Source organism: Astyanax mexicanus, chromosome 14 (assembly GCF_023375975.1).
Source record: "Astyanax mexicanus isolate ESR-SI-001 chromosome 14, AstMex3_surface, whole genome shotgun sequence".
Classification (NCBI taxonomy): domain Eukaryota; kingdom Metazoa; phylum Chordata; class Actinopteri; order Characiformes; family Acestrorhamphidae; genus Astyanax; species Astyanax mexicanus.
This window is the reverse complement of record NC_064421.1, coordinates 43,133,329-43,154,882: the sequence shown is the minus strand read 5'-3', so window position 1 is coordinate 43,154,882 and position 21,554 is coordinate 43,133,329. Positions and strand designations below refer to the sequence as shown.

The 21,554-nt window shown below is 38.5% G+C and overlaps 1 protein-coding gene across 2 annotated transcripts in view; it reads right to left on the bottom strand.

The window, feature by feature from the left end:
- Positions 1-21,554, bottom strand: part of slc8a1b (solute carrier family 8 member 1b) — a 177,310-nt gene that overhangs the window by 151,120 nt on the left and 4,636 nt on the right. The gene's annotated exons all lie outside the window — the stretch shown is intronic.

The following is a 21,554-nucleotide window of genomic DNA, read 5'->3' as shown; positions in this document are numbered from 1 at the left end:
TTCCCTGCACTTAGCCAATGCCCTATGAGTACCCTTTTTGTAGCCCATTCCCTAAGCCTACAAATACCCTCCACATAGCCCATATTCTAAGCCATAGCCTATAAGTACCCTACACTTAGCTCAGGCCTGTGAGTACCCTTTTTGTAGCCCATTCCCTAAGCCTACGAATACCCTCCACATGGCCCATATTCTAAGCCATAGCCTACGAGTTCCCTGCACTTAGCCAATGCCCTATGAGTACCCTTTTTGTAGCCCATTCCCTAAGCCTACAAATACCCTCCACATAGCCCATATTCTAAGCCATAGCCTATAAGTACCCTACACTTAGCTCAGGCCTGTGAGTACCCTTTTTGTAGCCCATTCCCTAAGCCTACTAATACCCTCCACATGGCCCATATTCTAAGCCATAGCCTACGAGTCCCTGCACTTAGCCCATGCCCTATGAGTACCCTGCACATAGCCCATATTCTAAGCCATAGCCTACGAGTTCCCTGCACTTAGCCAATGCCCTATGAGTACCCTTTTTGTAGCCCATTCCCTAAGCCTACAAATACCCTCCACATAGCCCATATTCTAAGCCATAGCCTATAAGTACCCTACACTTAGCTCAGGCCTGTGAGTACCCTTTTTGTAGCTCATTCCCTAAGCCTACTAATACCCTCCACATGGCCCATATTCTAAGCCATAGCCTACGAGTTCCCTACACTTAGCTCATGCCCTGTGAGTACCCTTTACGTAGCCCATTCCCTAAGCCTACGAATACCCTCCACATGACCCATATTCTAAGCCATAGTCTACGAGTTCCCTGCACTTAGCCCATGCCCTATGAGTACCCTTTTTGTAGCCCATTCCCTAAGCCTACGAATACCCTCCACATAGCCCATATTCTAAGCCATAGTACCCTACACTTAGCTCATGCCCTGTGAATACCCTGCACGTAGCCCATACCCTTCATATAGAGGTATTACTACCTTGTGCCCAGTGATTCCCAGTGGATAAGCTCTGGACCTTCTATAAAATCTTAAAAAATTGGTCTAGGGTTTTAAGAGATATACAGTATTTACAGCATCGGTTACTGACTGATGTTCATTACAGAATGCTGCAATCAGTTCACTGCATTTAAGTTGCGCACAAAGGGCAGAACATATAAATAGACTTTCATAGGCAACAGGTTGTGGCTTTATACTGTTCATATCGATATAAGAATTACATTGTACCACATATTAATTTATGATTAGAAGTTTTAGGTTCAATTTATTTTTCCCTCAATTTATGGTGGGTATATTTATCAAGGGTGCTCTACTGCAACAAAAAAAATACACATACTGGATGTTTAATATGCTGTACAGACGTAGTGTATTGACAGATGAATGTGTGTGTGTGTGTGTGTGTGTGTGTGTGAGATTGAGTCTAAATGCTTTGTCAGCATTATAGGTGTGTGAGGTGTAAAGACACTTTAATCCAGGTAGCTCAGTTTAAAGCATTTACGGCATTTCTGCCAGCCACTAATCCACAGAGTGAGCCATGCGAGAGTTACAGCACTCTCTCTCTCTCTCTCTCTCTCTCTTTCTTTCTCTCAGGCCTATTTTTCCTTCCTTCCATCCATCCCTCTCTTTTTCTCTCATTCCCAGTGCCCTACATAACCGTAACCACTGTATCTCATCTGTTGCCTAGCGATGACTTTTGTAAGTGTAGCCAGTTCTCTCTCTCGCTCCCTCTCTCTCTCACAAACACAAACACTCTCTAAACCAGCCTAGAACACATTTAAAGTGAAGGTTTGGCCACAAAAATCTGGTTTACACAGTCAAGATGTGTTGTTTGGTGTCTGTAAACTGGAGCTGTGAGGCTAACGCTGCTAATAAGGAATGGAAGCATATATCACCTGTTAGCACAGCGCTAACTGTCTGAAACTGCCTCGAATATCTTTATAACGGTTGGGTATATCACCACACTACAAACTCATTCAAACTTAAACTGGAAAAGATGAGCCCTATGGACTGCCGAGAACCGAGAACAAAAAGGAGAAGAACACCCAAGTGACCCAAGTAACTGATGATGCTGTGCATTCTAAATTGAGACATGTTGATATTGTGCCCTTTAGTCCTTCCAGTAGAAAAGTACAGCATTATAAAGTGCACTCTATGCCATCGCAACTAGACAGTGGCCAAAAGGTGCCCTTCCCAGTACAGTAAATGGGATGCAGTGCTGGACAGGCCTTTGAATTAACTGTTCTGATTGGCTAGAAAATATACTTAACAGCAACACTAAATAGTAGGGGTGGAAATCACAGGGCATCTTATGATACAATATTATCACAATACATTGCCCACAATAACAATGTTTTCACAATACTCAATATATAGCACAAAAAAATCCTCTACGATGCTTCACGGCATCTGTGTTACTTAAGAGGAATATATATAAAAGACTCTACTAAATAAGCAAATACAAAAAGGAATTATACATTTATTGGTGGAGATAGTCTTGGAGAGTTTAGAGCTCCTGTGTTTCAATAAAAATCTCAACATTTGTCGCCACATATTCATAATGTCTCACAAATAAAAAAACAATACAGTATCTGGTGATATGAATATTTTCTCCCACCCCTAATGAATTTTTTTTTTTTTTTATTGTTTTTTTTTTTTATTGAGTTTTTAAAGTATTAGGCATTTACAACATAACTATACTAGCACAGTACAAATGCATAACCATTCATCAAGAATTAACAATAAAGTAACGGGCCGAAGTACAATAAACCAAGTATTGAAAAGGTTAACAAGCAAATAAAAGAGAAAAGAAAAAGGGAAAAAAAGGGTCAACTAAACCAAAAACGATTTCCTTAACAAGTGCCAAATTTCTTCTCCACCCATTAACAGCCCATCATCCCAACATGCATCCAGTATCCTATATTAAAAACAAAACCCAGTGAAATTTGATTTTAAAGACTGCAATATATGTATCATATCACCTGGTTCTTGCCAATACAGAGCCATCTTGTTTATTGTTTAAATTATTCATTTTAACATATTTATTTCAGTAAAACTATGAAAATAATAGAGTTTTGTCTTTTAGATTTAATATTTGGGTTAATGAGCCGAAGCGCTTTGAGAGCTGGGCAGAATGGAGATTTTCCTCATTGCACTCCTTTAATATTTAACCATCAGCGAGATATTCTGTCTATCGTAAATCAGGCAGGCTGGCCGGCTGAGAGGAGAGAGGACGGCAGTGGGGGTTGAGGACAGGTAACCCCCGACTGTCTCTTTATATCCCTCACATTCCGCACTGACGCTGAGGACCCTCGGCATGGAAGGTGACCTCTCTGCACTCAGTAAAGGACAACTGGTCTCGGGCAGAGAAAACCTGTACAGATATATGTGTATGTGTGTGTGTGTAAGTGTGTGAGTGTGTGTGTGTGTGTGTAAGTGTGTATTAGAAAGAAAGAGAGCACGCGTGCGCACATGTGTGTGCAGCCAAGCAAGGTGTTAAAAACTGTGCCGTTTGCCCTGGACGGAAAACGGAGTCTGAAGGCAGCCTTGAGGCGAGAACTCATACACACACACACACACACACTTATTCACACACCCACCCACACACAGGCACATGCACCTTCTCAGGTTACACTGGTTGGAAGCAGAAAAGCTTCTGGCAGGGACGAGTCCCACCTGTTTGAATGGCTCTGGGCTGAGGGGCTGAAATCAAATCTACGGCAACAAACACTAAAAACAATTTACTGACCTCATAACCTGCAGGTCTGGACTACTACTACTACACACACACACACACACACACACAGGTGAAACCCGGGGCAGCTCTCTGGCATTTGACTCATCAGCCCTATGGGGTAAGAGCATGGGTGAACATGCTCTCTCAACAAAAAGAGCTTATTTGGTTTTTAGCATTAATGGAACCTTTTTGTTTGCTATACAAAAGCCATTTATAAAATGTTTAACATATAAAACCATCTACAAAATAAGAACCTTCTTTAATCTGTCTTTTCTATCTCACGTTTCCTCAGTTTACCTCTCTCTCTACCTCAATCTACATTGCCAATCAACTTATAATTAAATACACGAGTATGAAAGTAATAATGAATAATGTTTGCCCCATATGTTTTTCTTAGCAGGTATATATACAGCTCTGGAAAAAATAAAAAAAAATAAATAAAAGAGACCACTTTGATTTTACCAAATTAAAAACCTCTGGAATATAATCAAGAGGAAGACGGATGATCACAAGCCATCAAACCAAACTGAACTGCTTGAATATTTGCACCAGGAGTAAAGCAGCATAAAGTAATCCAAAAGCAGTGTGTAAGACTGGTGGAGGAGAACATGATGCCAAGATGCATGAAAACTGTGATTAAAAACAAGGGATATTCCACCAAATATTGATTTCTGATCTCTTAAAACTGTATAAATATGAACTTGTTTTCTTTGCATTATTTGAGGTCTGAAAGCTTAGCACCTTTTTGTTTGTTATTTCAGCCATTTCTCAATTTCTGCAAATAAACGCTCTAAATAACAATCATTTTATTCGGAATTTGGGAGAAATGTTGTCCATAGTTTATAGAATAAAACAACAATGTTAACTTTAATCAAAAATATGCCTATAAATAGCAAAATCAGAGAAACTGATTCAGAAACTGAAGCGGTCTCTTAATTTTTTTCCAGAGCCGTATATTCCAAATGCAATGTCTGAATATTCTCAATTGTTACAAGTTAATTGCTCTTTAAAATGCTCTAATTGCTTTACTATGCTATTATATTATTAATATATCATGGACAAGAATCAAAATGCTCTTAAAATGACAAAATGATCCTTTATGTCAATTATTTGGGGTTTTAGATGTATATGACTATTTACAAAGGGATTTCCATTAATGCCAAATGTCAGGCTTTAAAAACTGTGTCCATTCACTGTTCAGTCTTACAGACACTCCTACCTAGCTGCTCCATCTTATAGAGGTAAAGTCAGAGACAGAAAAAATGTGTTGGTGAACCATTTCTGATTGGTGGGCTATTCTCAGTTCACCAGGTGTTTAAAAACTCCAGCAGCACTGCTGTGTCTGATCAGTGCTGAGAATGAACAACCAGCCAAATAACACCTGATCTGTTGTGATACTGAGAAAAGGATAATAATAAAATATGCACAGTAACAGATACAGGACCACAGTCTGTAATGGTAGAATTACTATTATGTACTATAAGAGCAAAACATAGAGGTGGTCTTAATATTCTGACTGGACGGCTAATTATTTTTCTTTCTCCGTAACAGTGGTCTTCAACTCTGCTTCTGAAGAGCTAATCTGTACCTTAGCACACTCTGGATCCAACCCCATCTGATCCGTCTAATTACCCTCTTCAGATTGAACAGGATTGAGGCTGAGTATAGTGTGTTAGAGGGTTTGGGTTGGTGCTGAAACCTGCAGGAAGGTCGTGGAGAAGGTTGGATTGGAGACCACGGATCTGTAATCTATCCACTGCTTTTACACTTCTCCAGCCGTACAGAGCATGCTCAGCATGACCTCCTTCCCTCCCCATCGCTCTGGGGCCGGAGCGAAAACATGCCAACACTCCTGAAAGCATTCTGACACAGCAAGCATCTAACACACACACACATGCACACACACACAGACACACACCTCTTACACTCAGTTATTCAATCCGTAACACACAACAGAATAAGAAAGGTGTGGGAAAGGTCGAATGAGAGAGAGAGAGAAAAGGAGAAGCAGACAGAGAGAGATATAATATAGTAAATACAGTATATGAATGGAAAACGATATATTTAATTACATTAATAATAATTACACATTAAAATTAATCAAAATTAAACCAATGTTTTAAATGTTGGGAGTCCCCGGTATTGTTGAAAGGGAGACAGTAATAATAAATAGTTTCCTGCCTATGCTATTACTCTGCTTGGGCTTTCTTCATTTCAATTATATATATTTTTTCTCATTAATTATCATACGCAACAATGTCAGCTAGCACATTGGTAGCACAGCAATTAAGGTATATTACTGTAGACCAAAGTTTGTATGCTGTATGACATAGACAAGCTGCTTCTCTATTTTCTCATCATATCAATGACTTTATTACTACACTTCCCCTGTCAGACCTTTAACTCTTTCTCATTTCTTTACTGCTAAAATTTAGACTTAGTCCACTCATGTTAAGTGTAGCTAAAGATGCTAACTAAGCTAACTAAGTTGGTAAGTAGGTAGCTAAGCTAAGTAAACAAAACTTTAATGAAAAAAGAAGTCCTTTTAAAGTCAAACGAGTGCTGGATGTTAATCTACACAGATTTCTCTCTTGAAAACTGTTTATTTGGGTGAGTAAAGCGCTTCCCTTTATTTACAGTAAGCTTAGATTTCCGAATTGCTGCATCAATCAGGATGGAACATTAGCATTAGCAGCTAACCGCTCCATCAGTGCTAGCCAGGGTCAGGAGCAGGCTACAGACCAGTAATACTCACCCTCTCTGAATGAGGAAATGGCTAGCATGGTTAACGGCTACTGCTAATGCTACTTTAGCCGTGCTAGCCGGGGTTAGGAGCAGGCTACAAGCTGATATTACTCACCTCTGAACTGGGAAAATAGCGTTAAGCGGCTAATGCTAATGTTACTCCAGCCCCAGGGCTGAAGAACTAAACTGAAACTCCTGTATAACACTGCAATTTGGCAGAGTGCCTTTACTTCTCCTCATAACCTGTCGATTTTTGGGAAAATTATAGTAATTTAAGTATTTTAAGTAACTTTATAGTGCGAAAAATACAGTATGATTTTAATACTTACAGAATTCTCTGTGTTTCTGTGTGTTTTTCTGATGAATGTGTGAATGTGCTGTGTGTGTGTAAAAGGGGCAGATAAGATTTTTTCTTCTTTCTGCTGCCTTTCATTTTATTTGTGATTTGTATATATTTTTTTCTTCTGTAAAAATGTATTTTGTTTATAATGAAATGAATAAATCTAAACTAAACTAAACTAAACTAAACTAAATGCTGCAGTAGAGAGAAGAGTAACACCATTTGTTCCAGCACTGCTTTACTTCAGCCATTTTTTAATATCCATTTTCAAAGTTCAGTTTATTTCAATTGCTACTTCCCATCTGTAAACTGTAAATTAGGTTTTTTTTTTTCTTTTTTTCTCTTTTTTTGGCATTTTTTTTTTTTGGCAGACTGCAAAATGTGGTACACTGAATTTTATACTATTTCTGGCTATTCACCTGACATGAACAGCTTGAATGGCAAAAATAAACAGAAAAAGGGGGGTTTTCTTAAACCTTTGTCTGGTGAAAGAGAGCTAAAAAGAGAGAGAGATGGGGTGGTGAGGACCTTTTGAAAGTCATCCATGCTTTAGTGCTGTAGTAATATGCTCCAATCATCATCCAGTGAGTAAAACTGATGTGACAGCCTTCTATTTCACTCTTTCCCACTACAGTAATGAGTCTACACCTGCGGACGGCAGACAGAGGAGGAGGAAAGAAAGAAAGAAAGAAAGAAAGAAAGAAAGAAAGAAAGAAAGGGTAAACGCTTGAAAACACACAAGGATCATTAAGGCAGGTGAAGAGAAGGTAAAAAGATACAATACAGAAGGTGGAGAGTTTAGCAGACACTTTAGCAGAGGGGTGATAGTTAATTATATATATTTTTTCAGCTTATATATAAATATCTTTATTTAAACACATTTTCGATTGTTTGTTATCTCTCAGAGCCCTTCCAAGAGCTGCACTGACCAGCAGGTACATGCCAGTGTTATGGCAACCTATATAACTTAAGACCTGAGTAACATAAAGACATCATACATATATCATATCAAACAACTGAACCTATCCGATCTTACCAGCACCGAGGCATCCATCTGTTATTACAAACATCAATAAATCCAGTTCAGAAGTCAGTTAGCATTGCTAGCTAGCCATTTGGCTGAATTACAGTTAATTTACAATGGAGGCTTCATATTAAAAGCCCTCAGGACAGATCGAAATTAATAAAAAGATGTAAACTAAAAGTAAAATTAAAAAAATATTTTAATTTCTTTTGTACTATTTTATTTTATTTGTGCAATTTTATTTCATTTGGACTTTAGAAAACAGTTAGCATCACCAGTTCGCCGTTAGCCAGTTCTATTAAGACCAGCTATTGTTATCCTAGCTAACATTAAGCAAATAGCCACATTCCAGTGTTTTGCTCAATAATTAAGTACTTAGTAAACTATAATTGTAATCCACATATCATAACAAACAACTGAACCTACCCTATCTAACCAGCACAGTGTCATTTGATTAAATAAATCTGTTATTAAAAACGGCAATAAATCCAGCTCAAAAAACAGTTAGCATTGCCAGTTAGCCATTTAGCTCAATTGTGGCTAATCTGCAATGTAGGATTCATATTAAAAGCCCTCAGGACAGTTGATATTAATGAAAAGATGTATATTAAAACTAAAAATATTTTATTTTATTTGTACATTTTTTTTTATTTGGACTAATATCCATCTGTTATTACAAACATCAATAAATCCAGCCTAGAAAATATTTAGCATCGCCAGATAGCCGTTAGCCAGTTCTACTGAGACCAGCTTTCTATTAACCAAGCTAGCGTTAAGAAAATAGATACATTCTGGTGTTCTGAGTAACTTGAGTTAAAAAAAAGTACTTGAGTAAACTATATCCATAATCCACACATCAAAATAAATGACTGAAATTACCCAATCCAACCAGCACAGTGTCATTTGATTAAATAAATCTTTTATTAAAAACAGTGATAAATCCAGCCCTAAAAACAGTTAACATTGCCAGTTAACCATTTGGCTCAATTGCAGTATTAAGGCTTTATATTAAAAGCCACCAGGACAGTTGATATTAATGAAAAGGTGTATACCAAAACTTGTAGCAGTTTATTTTATTTTTACAATTTTATTTTACACTTTTATTTAGGCAAATAATTGGCAAAATATCTTGTTTTTTACATGCAACAGAATGACTACAAGCTAATGTAGTGTTATATTTTGTATTCATTCTAATGTCAGTGGGTTTATACCCGCATATTTCTTTGTCTGTTTAGGATAAATATTTGTAAGCAATATAAACTGTGACTAATAGTTGCACTAAATGGATTTGAACTGAATTATACTGAACTGAACTCGCTGACTTTGCGTTTCCAGCAGCCTGACAAGAGTCGGGCCGGCACCTCTAGCGCAGGAAGTCCCAGCGCTAATTGAAACATCGCTGTTAATAAGTGTCTTGTTACTGTCGAAACACGTTCAGCTTGTTGTGGAATGTTTACCACATCGCAGAGAGTGAGAGAAACAGAGAGAATAACCTTGACAAGATACTACGACTGGAGAAGAACCTACTATGTATTCAAGGACATGGCGGCACAGTATCTTTTATACTTCCCTCGTTATCCGGCTAAGAGTGGCTCTCTCACTAGCGCACGTAGCTGTACTGTATTTAGCACAACAGGAAAGATTACATTTATGCTGTAGTATATCAGACCTCACCTCACAAGCACACTGTGAATATAGTTAAACATGCTAATGTGGAATCTGTCCATTGAAGCTGATGTCCAGCTATATTACGTGCATTATGTTTTCTTTACAAACTTAAAAGCATAAACAATATGTAACCAACCAATATGTAAAAGTTATCCAAAAGCAGTGTGTAAGACTGTTGGAGGAGAACATGATGCCAAGATGCATGATAACAGTGATTAAAAAACAGGGTTATTCCACCAAATATTGAGGTTTGAAAGCTCTGCATCTTTTTTTTTTTTTGTTATTTTAGCCATTTTTCATTTTCTGCAAATAACTGCTCTTAATGACAATATTTTTATTTGGAATTTGGGATAAATTTGGTCTGTACCTTATAGAATAAAACAATGTTCATTTTACTCAAACATATACCTACAAACTAATTTAGAAACTAAAGTGGTCTTTCAATGTTTTCCAGAGCTGTATATTTATATTTCCGCAGTACACAGTATTCGCATGCTTCATTAGCGCTGGACGTGTGTCTTGTGGCACCGAGTTCATTAAGCTAAGCTAAGCTAAATGACGAAAGACTTGCTTTTTTTTTCTCTTTTATTTTCGCTAATTTGAAGTATTTCTTCGGACTGGGCTAAAATCAGTCCAAGCTGCATACAGACCCTTCATCTGTGTCTAGATCCACTCTGACAGCTTGATATTTATGGCTAGCCAAGTGCCAACAGCCTTTCCTAGTGCCTGATTACCGTCTACTAGAAACTACGCCTGCTTAATTAAGCTGACAACTCTGGGGCCTGCTTATTTTCTGCTAATTTAAAGATATTCAAAATTAGTCTGCGCTGTTTTAAAGCATTTTAGCTGTACATAAACACATGGTGATGATGTAGCACAAAACCAGCAGTCTGTTTATTAGCAACTGATTAGCGTCCACTAGAACCTTAACAGGCTTAGCTAATTAAACTGACGTGTGGTCAGCTAATCTGAAGAAACTCATTTTTATATGTTTATTTCCCCTCTAACTGGGATAGATTGTTGTAAAATGTGAAAATACACGTTGACCATGCGTTAGCATCTGATTAGCATCTTGTGGAAACTACTCTGAGACCTTAGGCCCCGTCCACACGAATCCAGGTATTTTTAAAGGCGTTTTTTTGGCTGCATTTTTAAAATAAATCTTTGTCCACACCAGCAACGTTTAAGAAAATTAAAAAAAACGCTAAAATGAACATGCCAGCCCAGTAGAGGACGATCATACCACCATCTAAAATTTACTAACAGCACAAACAAAACTTATCAGCTCTGGTATAAACATAATATTGGCCAGTATTATCAGTTACATACAAAATTCAAGCACCTAAAATGAGTATAAGCCCTAACAGAGAGCAGATCTAAAGAAAGAGTGCCAGTGCTTCAGTGTTTGTTAGCATCTGCTATGCATTACTACTAATTTAACAGGCCTAGCTAATTAGCTCAAGCTAATATATAAGCGAATTACTTTGTTTTCAGTTCATTTATAGAACTTCTGACCAGCGGTGGTAAAATGGGTCTGGGCTGAATTTAGACCTTTCTTTTAAAAGGTGTGTGAGTGTGTGTGTGTAAGTGTGTGTGCGTAGCGGAGGTGCCTTATCCATGTGTAATAGAGTGCAAACATCTCTGCTAGCTTCTGATTAGCGTCTGCTAGTAACTTAATAGGCCTCAGTGACACGAGTGGAGCTGGCCCATCATCGTTCTTAGCTGTTAATGAGTCGGTCTGTGTGTGTGTGTGTGTGTGTGTGTGTGTGTGTGTGTGTGTGTGTGTGTGTGTGTGTGTGTGTGTGTCGCCCTGCAGCTGCTGGAAGAAGGTCTAATGAGAGACTATAGATTAGCACTTCAAACCTGACCACATCCCTCACTCTCTCTCTCTCTCTTCTCTTTATCTCTCTGTCTTTGCTCTTTAAGGCTTGATCCCTTTTGTCTTTCTTCACATCTTTCTCTCTCTTCTTATCTAGTCTCTAGCCATCTGAGTCAATGACGTGAAGCCTACCAAACTGCGTTGTGTTCAGTTAAAAAAAAAGGATTTAATCCCTAGAATTAAGACATGCACGCACAATATTGCCAAAAATATTGTGCAGCTATTCATGCAGACTGCTTCTACAAACATTAGAGAAAGAATGGGTCACTCTCAGGGGAACAATGAACTCCAGCAAGTTCAGTCGTAAAATTTTCTCACTGCTAAATATTCCACAACCAACTGTCAGTGATTGTCATTATAATAAAATATAAAAAACTGCAGGGATCAACTTCAGTTCATTAAACTTCTGCAGAGTCACAGAATCACTTAAGACCACCAAACTTGTGTACATGTAGCTTTAGATTAGCTCAAGAAAAGTAGAGCATAGAGAGTTTAATGGAATCAAGAGTTTCCATGGCTGAGCAGCTCCATCCAACCCATCCATCCAACCCATCCAACCCATCCATGCTTTGCATTGCGTCAAAAGGCGCAATGCAAAGCATGGATGATGTGTGATGTAAAACGGACTCCATTGGCGCCACTGGACTCCATAGCAGTGGAGACGTTTTCTCTCGAGTGTTGAATCATGTTTATCCATCTGTATTTGGCTTTTTGGTTGCCGTGAGAACTGGACTTTTTGACTGCATTGTGCCAATTGTAAAGTTTGGCAGAGGGGGGATAATGGTGAGTATTGTTTTTTAAGAGTTTTTGGAGTTAAGCTTGGCCCCAGTGTAAGGAACTCTAAAGGCTTCAACATAGGCTACCAATAGATTTTGGACTATGTCAAGCTGTAACTTTGCTTGAACTTTGCTGGAAAGCAAATTAATATCTTCCTGTTACAGTCTGCTTTTGTCAGAAGGGCAAGGCAAGACAGAGACACATGCAGACGTGGAGCTAAATGGGCTTTATTTACACTATTTACAAATATGTACAAGAAAAACAAGGACCGGAGGCTCAAAACACACATACCAGCAATGCAGGGTCAACACCAGATAAACAACACTATCAGAGGCTATAAAAAATCGTATACAGAGTCCAAAGAAAGGTTCAAACCAGGAAACAATCAAAGTCCAAAGGGTAATCCAAAAAGTGAGGTCAAAAACACAAAGGGGTCAAAAACACTGTAAATGCAGGGAGATATAAAGAAGACAAAGAAAAATAGTGTCCTTAAATAGGCCAAAGCCCAGGTGGGCTAAATCACCATTCAGGTGATGTATCACCGTGCTGAAGCATGTGATCAGTGACTTCACTGTGTTTGTAGTCCAAAGACTTCTGGGGATTGTAGTCTTTTACACTAAAATCACGTCAGAATTGGCAGAATGATTCATGGCAGGCGTGACAGCTTCAGTTTTTGCTATTTTTAAAACTTGAGATCATTATTTACACACACTGTGTGTAATGGAAATTCTTAAAACAAATCATGATTGAATCATTTGATATTTGATAAAATTATGATAAAATTGCAAAAGCTTTGTATGATTTTAAAATGTTAAAATAAGCTTGTTGAAAATCCTTATATGTAATTAACCCACCTACATCTCTCTTTCTATCTCTATCGTCTTTCTTCACATCTTTTTTCCCCTCCGTCATCATCTGTCTCTTTCTCTAAACATCTTGTTCTTTCATTTCTCCTCATTTTCTCTGCTTCCGTCTCTGTAATTCTTCGTCTTTTCATCCCGCTGTTCTTTTAGCTTATCCTCTGCGTCTTTGATAGACGGTCTCTAGCCAATTCCATCCCTCCCTCTCTCTATCTCTCCCTCTCTTTTCATCTCTCCTGCTGTCTCTGTGTAACTTTGTCCTCTCTTTTCCTCTCCTGTTTTCTCACTCCTGTCCTTTGTTCCTCGCATAAAGGCCGTCCTGAGGGACAGTACCATCTGATTTCTGTCTCCTACGATGACAGCGAAGATGTAGGCCAGGGTTGCGTCCGTGCGCGACCACCTGCACCTCCTCAAACCATTTGCGCTGGTATTACCGCGCTGGAGAGTGGCGAGGCGTTTCTGGGGATTTTGCCAGTGGCTACTGCACATTAACTCAACGGAAAAGACTGTAACACACTCTTAACCATCCTGTTAGAGCTGGGAAATGTAGTGAATATATATTATATCACAATATTTATATTAATAATTTTATTTCAAATTATTCCCATTTTCTCCACAATTTACACGGCCGATTACCTAACCCACTCATTAGGACTCCACCATCACTAGTGATGCTCCAACACACCAGAAAGGGGAAGACTAGCTTCGACATGCTTCCTCCAATACATGTGAAGTCAGCCAAGCCAACACCTCTTCTCGAACTGCTGTTGATGCAGTATTGCTAAGTAGCATCACAGTGCACTCAGAGAAAAGCACAGTGACTCGGTTCTAGGGTTGCAGCGGTAACCGGTTTCACGGTATACCATGGTATTAAAATGCACGGTTATCATACCGTGTGTGTTTGCTTATTACCGGTAAAACGCAAGCCAGCGGAGAAACTCACCCGCGCATGCGCAACTCTGCTCCGCTTCAGCTGCTCAGCACACAGCGGTGAGAACAGCAGAAAGTGCATCAGACTAAACAAATCTCCGTCCGCCTAAAAAAAGGCTAAACTAAAATCAGCAGTGTGGGACTATTTCAGAGACCCGCCGAACGCACCTGAGGATGGTTATCCGATTTATAATCAATGTGGCCGTAAAGTCACAGCTAAAGGTGGACATACGTCAAACCTGTTCTCCCATCTCCAAGAACACCACCCCGCTCTGCAGCGCAAAGTATGTGTTTAGTTTATAATTTTAATCTGAACATAAATAAAACCTCTTTGTAGTCGTGCACAACCCATGCGGTAAGCGCCCGCAAAAGCGCTGAGTTATCCGCAATTTGGGCACGCAGGTACAGGCGTGAAGTGCGTGCTACGACGGATTCACGTGTCCGTGTAAAGGTGCTCGCCGGACTGGATGTGAAAGACGCCATTCATTTACATGCGTTAATTTTCAAATTCTGACGTGCCTGTTTTTCATGTGTTAAAACCAGACTCAGAAATAAATCCCCTCTATCTGGTTATATACCAACTTGGCAGTAAAACGGACGTTTACAACAGTTGTTGATCAGACACTGACCCAGGCTCAGTTTATCAGATATTAAATAATTTAAACTTAAATAATTGTACTGAATAGTTTAAACACAGGATCTTTACTTCTTAGAGGACATGTAATGTGTGACACGTGTGTGTGTGTGTGTGTGTGTGTGTATATATATATATATAATTATATACACCCTTAATGACCTTAAGAGTAGTGGAAAAACCTGGTTTCCTTCACCTAATGGTGTACAGTTTATTTTTTTTAAGTAGACATTATCTATATAGTTGTTCCAGGTTTCTACAATAAATAGTTAATTGAACAAAAAACCTTTGTTGTAATTTCTTTAAGGGTCAGTTTAATAATATATGTAACAAACTGTGATACCGTGATAACCGTGATACCGCGGTATTTTCTGAGACGGTTATCATACCGTGAAAATCTCATACCGTTGCAACCCTACTCGGTTCCGATACATCAGCTTACAGATGCCTCGTGCTGATTGACATCACCCTTTGTGATGTGAGTGATGAGGGGAAAGAGCGCCATCTACCCACCCAGAGAGAACAAGGCCAATTGTGCTCTCTCAGGGCTCTGGTAGCTGATGGCAAAGCTACATGAACAGAATTGGAATCGTCGAGCTTCTGATATCATATCACAATATTTAAAGACGTTTGGGTAGATGATACACAATTTTTAAAGCAATACATCACAGACAATCCTAAAAAAACACTAAATTAATTTAGGATTAGTTATGCTCTTTGCAATAAAATGTACGGTTGTGCCAATGATTTATAAGCACTGATGGTATCTTGATATGCTAAAAAAAAAGTATATCCTATGCTGGATCCTAGTTTCTAGTTTTACGGACAAATATAGCCTTCTTTTTATTAAGACAGCTAAGACAAACTCCCTTTTCTTGATCAGACTGCCATTTAATATTGTGCTCCATACACCTTATCTTCATGTATACAAATATTTAATAATCTAATATTTATTTATTTTTAATCCCAGGATTAGAAGGGGGTCACAGTGGGTCCCAATAATTGAGAACTTAATGTACAGGAAAAAAAAAAAACATTCAGGCAGGTTCTCTCAGCACTCAAGCACTCACACAGTCACAGACTCCACACCCCCCCTCCAAACACATACACACACACACACAAGTGCACACAAATGACAAACAGATATGAATGCATATTCTCTCTTGCCACCCACTGGCTTGACATTTCCATGAACACAACCAAATTACAAGGCAATTTGAGCTGATTATGTGTGTGAGTTGACACAGTGTGTATGTGTGTGTGTGCAACACACACAGCATTGCAACAGAACAAATACAGACAGCTAATGCTATATGTACACTTGCTTGAGAGTCTAATGCATATTGTTGGTGATAGTTCTGCGCCGATTAGTCGATATAATCAACAATGTTAATTATTTAAATTTAACTACAAATATCTATCTATCAAACTACAGAACATCAGAACATCAGAATTTTCCATGTTTAAACCACATCCTGACATTTAAATGCCTTTTAAATCTCAGCATCTTATGAAATAATCGTTGACTAATCAACTAATCGACTAATCGAAAAAATAATCATCAGGTTTAGTCTACTACCAAAATAATCATTAGTTGCAACTCTATTCAGTTTACTGCATAATTTGAAGAAACAATCCAGCTGTCACGTAAAATGAATGGACCAATAGAAAGACTCCAAAATGACCTGAAATAAACTCATAAATATTGTAATAAGAGGCCATACATACCTCACACACACACACACACACACACACTCAATCTTCCATTGAACGGCCCAAAAATTAACAAACAAAATCATCACTAGTCATCACTTCAACATGCCTGCACGGCCTAATGAGCAGAGATGTATGCAGACACACTCTCTTTCTCACACACTCACACACACACACACACACAAACTGATCAATCAATGCCAGCATCCCTCAGCAGAGGTGCAGGGAAACAGCCAGGCCGGACGACAGCTCGGTGGATGAGAAGAAAGTGAGAGAGGTGCGAAGAAACTTTTCCTCACTTTAGTGCGACAAAGAGAGCGAGGAGCTGAAATTAGGGTGGAGGTGGCCTCTGGCAATGCAATGTAGATCATCTATTTTCTCATTCCCTTTTTCCTTTTTTTCTCCGGCTTTCTCCTTCTTTCCTTTTTTTTTCCAGAGCAATCCGTCCTCCCTTGCATCTGGGATGTGTTCAAGGGCGTAAAGCGGCGTAGGACTGCTTTTTTTTGCATGAACCTCTCCAGAGGAAAGGACCAGATCTAGGATCCTAGGTCCTTTTTGGTGGCGTAACGGTATAAAGTGGCGTAACTGTGTATGATTATATTTAACCCTTGTGTGGTGTTCATATTTTTGTTACTCGTTTACTTTGTTACTTGTATTTATTTCAGCAAAATTAAGCAATTCTACATTAAAATGCTTTACACATGCTTGCTTCACCTAAATTGCAAGCAATATAAACAGCTTACATGGTTAATATTTGCCCTTTACCTTTCTTATGTTACATTTCTTTCAAAAAGTGCTACTCTTTTTTTTATTAGTGTATGTAAATGTAAAAGAAAATGAATTAAACTCAAGATATGAGTAGAAAATTAGATTAGTTTAAAATTTACCAATGAAGCAATGTTTATTAGCTCTTGGCCAAACATACTGTATGTAATATATATGTGTAGGGGGGGGGGGGAGGGGGGTGTACAGTGTGTGTTTATTGAAAATGTGTTTTGATATGTGTTTTTCACCAAAAATGAGCCAATGCCAATGAGTTTGAGTTAGAAAAAATATTTTTTTAGTATCATTTGATGAAAAATGAAAACGGGTCCCACCCGAATGCAAAGAAATTGCCCAAAAACTACAATTCACTGCTGTTACCTACATATAAAATGTTTTAATTCTAAATAATCTTAGTTTTGTTGACTTTTTCCCGTCTTTATTGACAGCATGTAGATGCTGTCTTTGCTTGATTAAAATAAACGTACTGCAAGTTCAAAAGGTAAAAACACTTTCTTTTTTTTTTTACCACAGAAAGTGCTATTATATCTGACAAAATGTCTTCGAAAATGTTACTGTAGTATTATATGAGTTGCTGTGAAGGTGTAATGTACATTATAAATGCTACCCTTCAATAGTGTTACCATATTTAGCGAAATAAGACAGATTCTATAGTCATATAACAAGTTTGTATAGTGAAAGTTTATACAATCAGAGCTTATAATGTTGATCAGACGCCTCAGAGTAGGCTAAGCATGCTAATCACGTATCAGATCCTCTATTAGCGGTATAATTATAATCTACATAGCTAAATATAATATATAAGAGTTCTGTGATTAGCTGTCAGTTAACTGTCACATAAATAAGTGCGACTAACAATGTAATTATCCTTTTTATTTATGTTTCATTTATTATTAGACTGTATATCACAGTTTAACAGAGCCTCACTGGCTGATTAGCCGTCTTGCTAGGTGCCAAGCTCTCTGTATTTAGCAGCTAACGCTAAATAATACACATGTTTTGTGCACCCACACACACATATACACATACAAATCCAGAATTTTTTTTATCGGTCTCCGTTTTGGCCTTCTGTCCACGCAAAAATGTCATTTTCGGTCACTAAAAAGGGAGATTTTCAAAGATGAGGGAGATTTTTTGAAAACTTCGCTACCAGCTTAGCTGTGTGGACAGGGAAAACATGTTTACATTAGCTTAGCCTGTTCAGCGGATTAATAAGATGTTTACAGGTTAATTTAATATAACTCTCACATTATCTAACACAGCGGAGGCAGCTAAATGCGCTGCATGCAGTTTTTTCTCGATCCTCTTGTCTGGAGGTCTAAACCTTACCGTGAACAAAGCTTCTGAACCAGACCTGGACTAACAAGCACCTGGTGGGACAATTTTGAAAATGTAGTAGTTGTTGCTGCTGAGAGCTTCAGCGTTTTTTCAGTGATATGGCATTTCTGTGTGGACAGGGATATTTTTGAAAACGGAAACAAAAACCTCACAAAACACACATTTTGCCAAGATACAAGCTAATGCATTAGCATTAGCCAGCTAGCTGACACATAAACAAATATTTTCTGCAGCGCTCATCAAAATGTGCTGCAGAACTAAGTTAAAAAGTTTACTGAATGTTTATTTTCCTCTACTCAGCATGTCCACCTCAAACCATGTTTGTTGTGATGGAACATGACTGTGAAATCTAATGACTATGGAAAATGAGAGCAGTGACTGTAAATCAGGGCTGCCCAAATTGTGTGGGCCAAACTTGGCCTGGGAAAATGTTCAAATTTGACCTGCCAGAACAATACCTTAATCCTACCTTCCAATGTAAAAACTAAGCACATTTTAGTATGTGTATATATGTGTGTATATATATATATATATATATATATATATATAGGTAGAGTTGATATGCAGTACATAGTCCTATTTAAGTAATGTTCTAACCCATATTATGACAAGAACTATTTAATTAATTAAATAAAAAAATCTATAAGAAATAAAAAAAATCATTAAAAATAAATACATTTGAAAGTATTCTCAAGTGCAGTAATCGCAAATACCATCAAAAATGTTCTGATGAAACTGGCTCTCATCAGGACCGCCGCAGGAAAGGAAGATCAAGAGTTTCCTCTGTTGCACAGGATAGGTTCTTTAGAGTTACCAGCCTCAAAAAACTCAAGTTAACAGCTCCTCAGCTACAAGCATCTAAATGCTTCACAGAGTATTTTGGTTTGTTTAACACGTAAGTTTACATTACATTATGTTGTATTATATCTGAATAATTTAGATAAAAACTCAATTTAAAACCCTACAAAATGTCTCACTTTCAACTCCCAATGAGAACTACAAAATTAAATAATGCTGCTAATTGCAACATGCCTATTATTAGTATTATTTCATATTGATTTCATACACTTGAAAATATTTTTTTTTCATTAAATATTAAAATTAATAGATAAATATATCCTACATGCACAAACTACTGGTTTACTCTCCCATTGCTTTAAAAATATATATTTTTTTATGACTGTGAGGTTAGCATACTCGCTGCCTGCTTCCCTTAAACTCAAAACGCCCACTGCAGGAAGCCCGAGCAACACGGGGCAATTTTGTTTCCAGTGGTGTGCACTCAGGACAACTGATCCAAGACCTCATATAACTTTAATAAGCACGAGCCTGGAGTTCTGTGTGGACAGAAAGATATCCGATCGATTCATGTCCTGTCCACATGAATAAGCACAAAAGCTGATCCAAGGTCACATTTTTTATGATCCAAGGACTTTTCGGCCATGAGTGTACAGTCTATATAAATATAGCGCAGAAAAAAGGTGAGTCTGTTGTATGTCCGGTGATGCCTCCGTGGCTAGGAAAACTAAAGAGGACAATGGTCCACAATGATCTGTTCACATCTGTCCCTGTCCCTCCGTGCGTTATGCTAATCTACTTTTGCCATTTTAACCCTATTTGTACCTTAAATATAGTCCCAGTAGCTTGGATTCTCTTATCATATGATGATACAAATGCTTGAGATAAATGAAGTACCAAAGGACCTTTTCAAACTATTTGAAATGCAGCATCATTTACGACTCGATATGCTTGGAGGAGAGCACTAACTGCCAGTTCTGTGGAACCAGCTAACAGACTGACACACACAGATTAGCATAGTGTGCTAAGGGATAGGAACAACTGACCACTCTGGACCATTGTGCTCTCTGGATCTCTAGTGCAGGCCTACAGCGTTTTTTCAAAAGGCATGGAAAACCTCAAAATGTCCAGAGTGGAAAAAGTCAAGTAAATGGAATATGCACTTGTTGTATCCAAACTGCCACATCTATGATGTTGAGCAGCACTATAGGCTTGAGAAAGAAACTGCTAGAAATACAACTCCTGCAACTTCCCATTCATCAAAATCTGCATTAGATGAGGAGTGGACTTTTTGATTTCTCAGCAGTAAAGCCTGTCTGTAAACAAATGAATAAATAAAGATAAGTGAACGCTCCAACAGGCTTAATAGCATTCAGTGAAACACACGGTCCACAAGTCCAAAAGGCTCAAATGTGGCAGGAAATGTGTTCATGTAACAGGAGGTCATGTGGCGTTGCGCCTGCTCCCTAGATTCATATTCCAGGATGCTGAGATAACCTTCTAATTATATATTCAAAAAAAATGCTCAAGATCCTGAAAAGAAATTGAGACATTCCAACAGAGCTCTAGAATGCCGAGGCACGGCACAACGCTAGCACGTGCAGACCCCTTTTCCCCCCGTTATGGCACAGGGCACTCCTGCCTGAAGTCCCGCCATCCCTCAGTCCCTCCATCATTTCATTAAAGGAGTGTTATTAAAATCCACTTAACGGTGCTTGCAGCACTGCGCGATGGAAAGTATGCAGTAGGCCAACAGGCCCCGGAAAGTCTGACCCTCCACATCTGCTTCAAATCTGTTTAAAACACACGGCCCACGTTCACTCAATCACTTCACTTGTCTTACACACCCTGAGAAACCAGGGGAGAAAGAGAGAGAGGAAGGTAAAGAGCGATAGACATCAAGACAAGTGATGTAGTGCAGGAAAAAAACAGTGTTTTCATACATTTCTTTATGCTCTTCTGTTGTGACTGCTTGTGCTGTGTGGGCACTTTTTCAATAACCCCTGTACTTTCGTACAACCGAAATGTTTCAAAAAGCTTTTGAGCTTTCAGCTGAATCACTCTGAGGTTGCGGGACTTCTTATCTTGTCAGGCACATACACACCGGTGCAATCACATACAATAATTAGCGCATGGTGACCTGTCAGCAGTGCAATCAGGGACACATCTAAATCCAGATGCAGTTCATCATGCGTTAAATGACCCATCAAAAGTACACATGTGCACAATCACTGAATTTCAGACCACACTTCCAATGCCAGGATGAATGTTTCAAGCGCAAATATACATCATCCATCCTCAGGAAGGACTGTGGTTGATCCTAGTGTTAAGCTGTGGTTGCC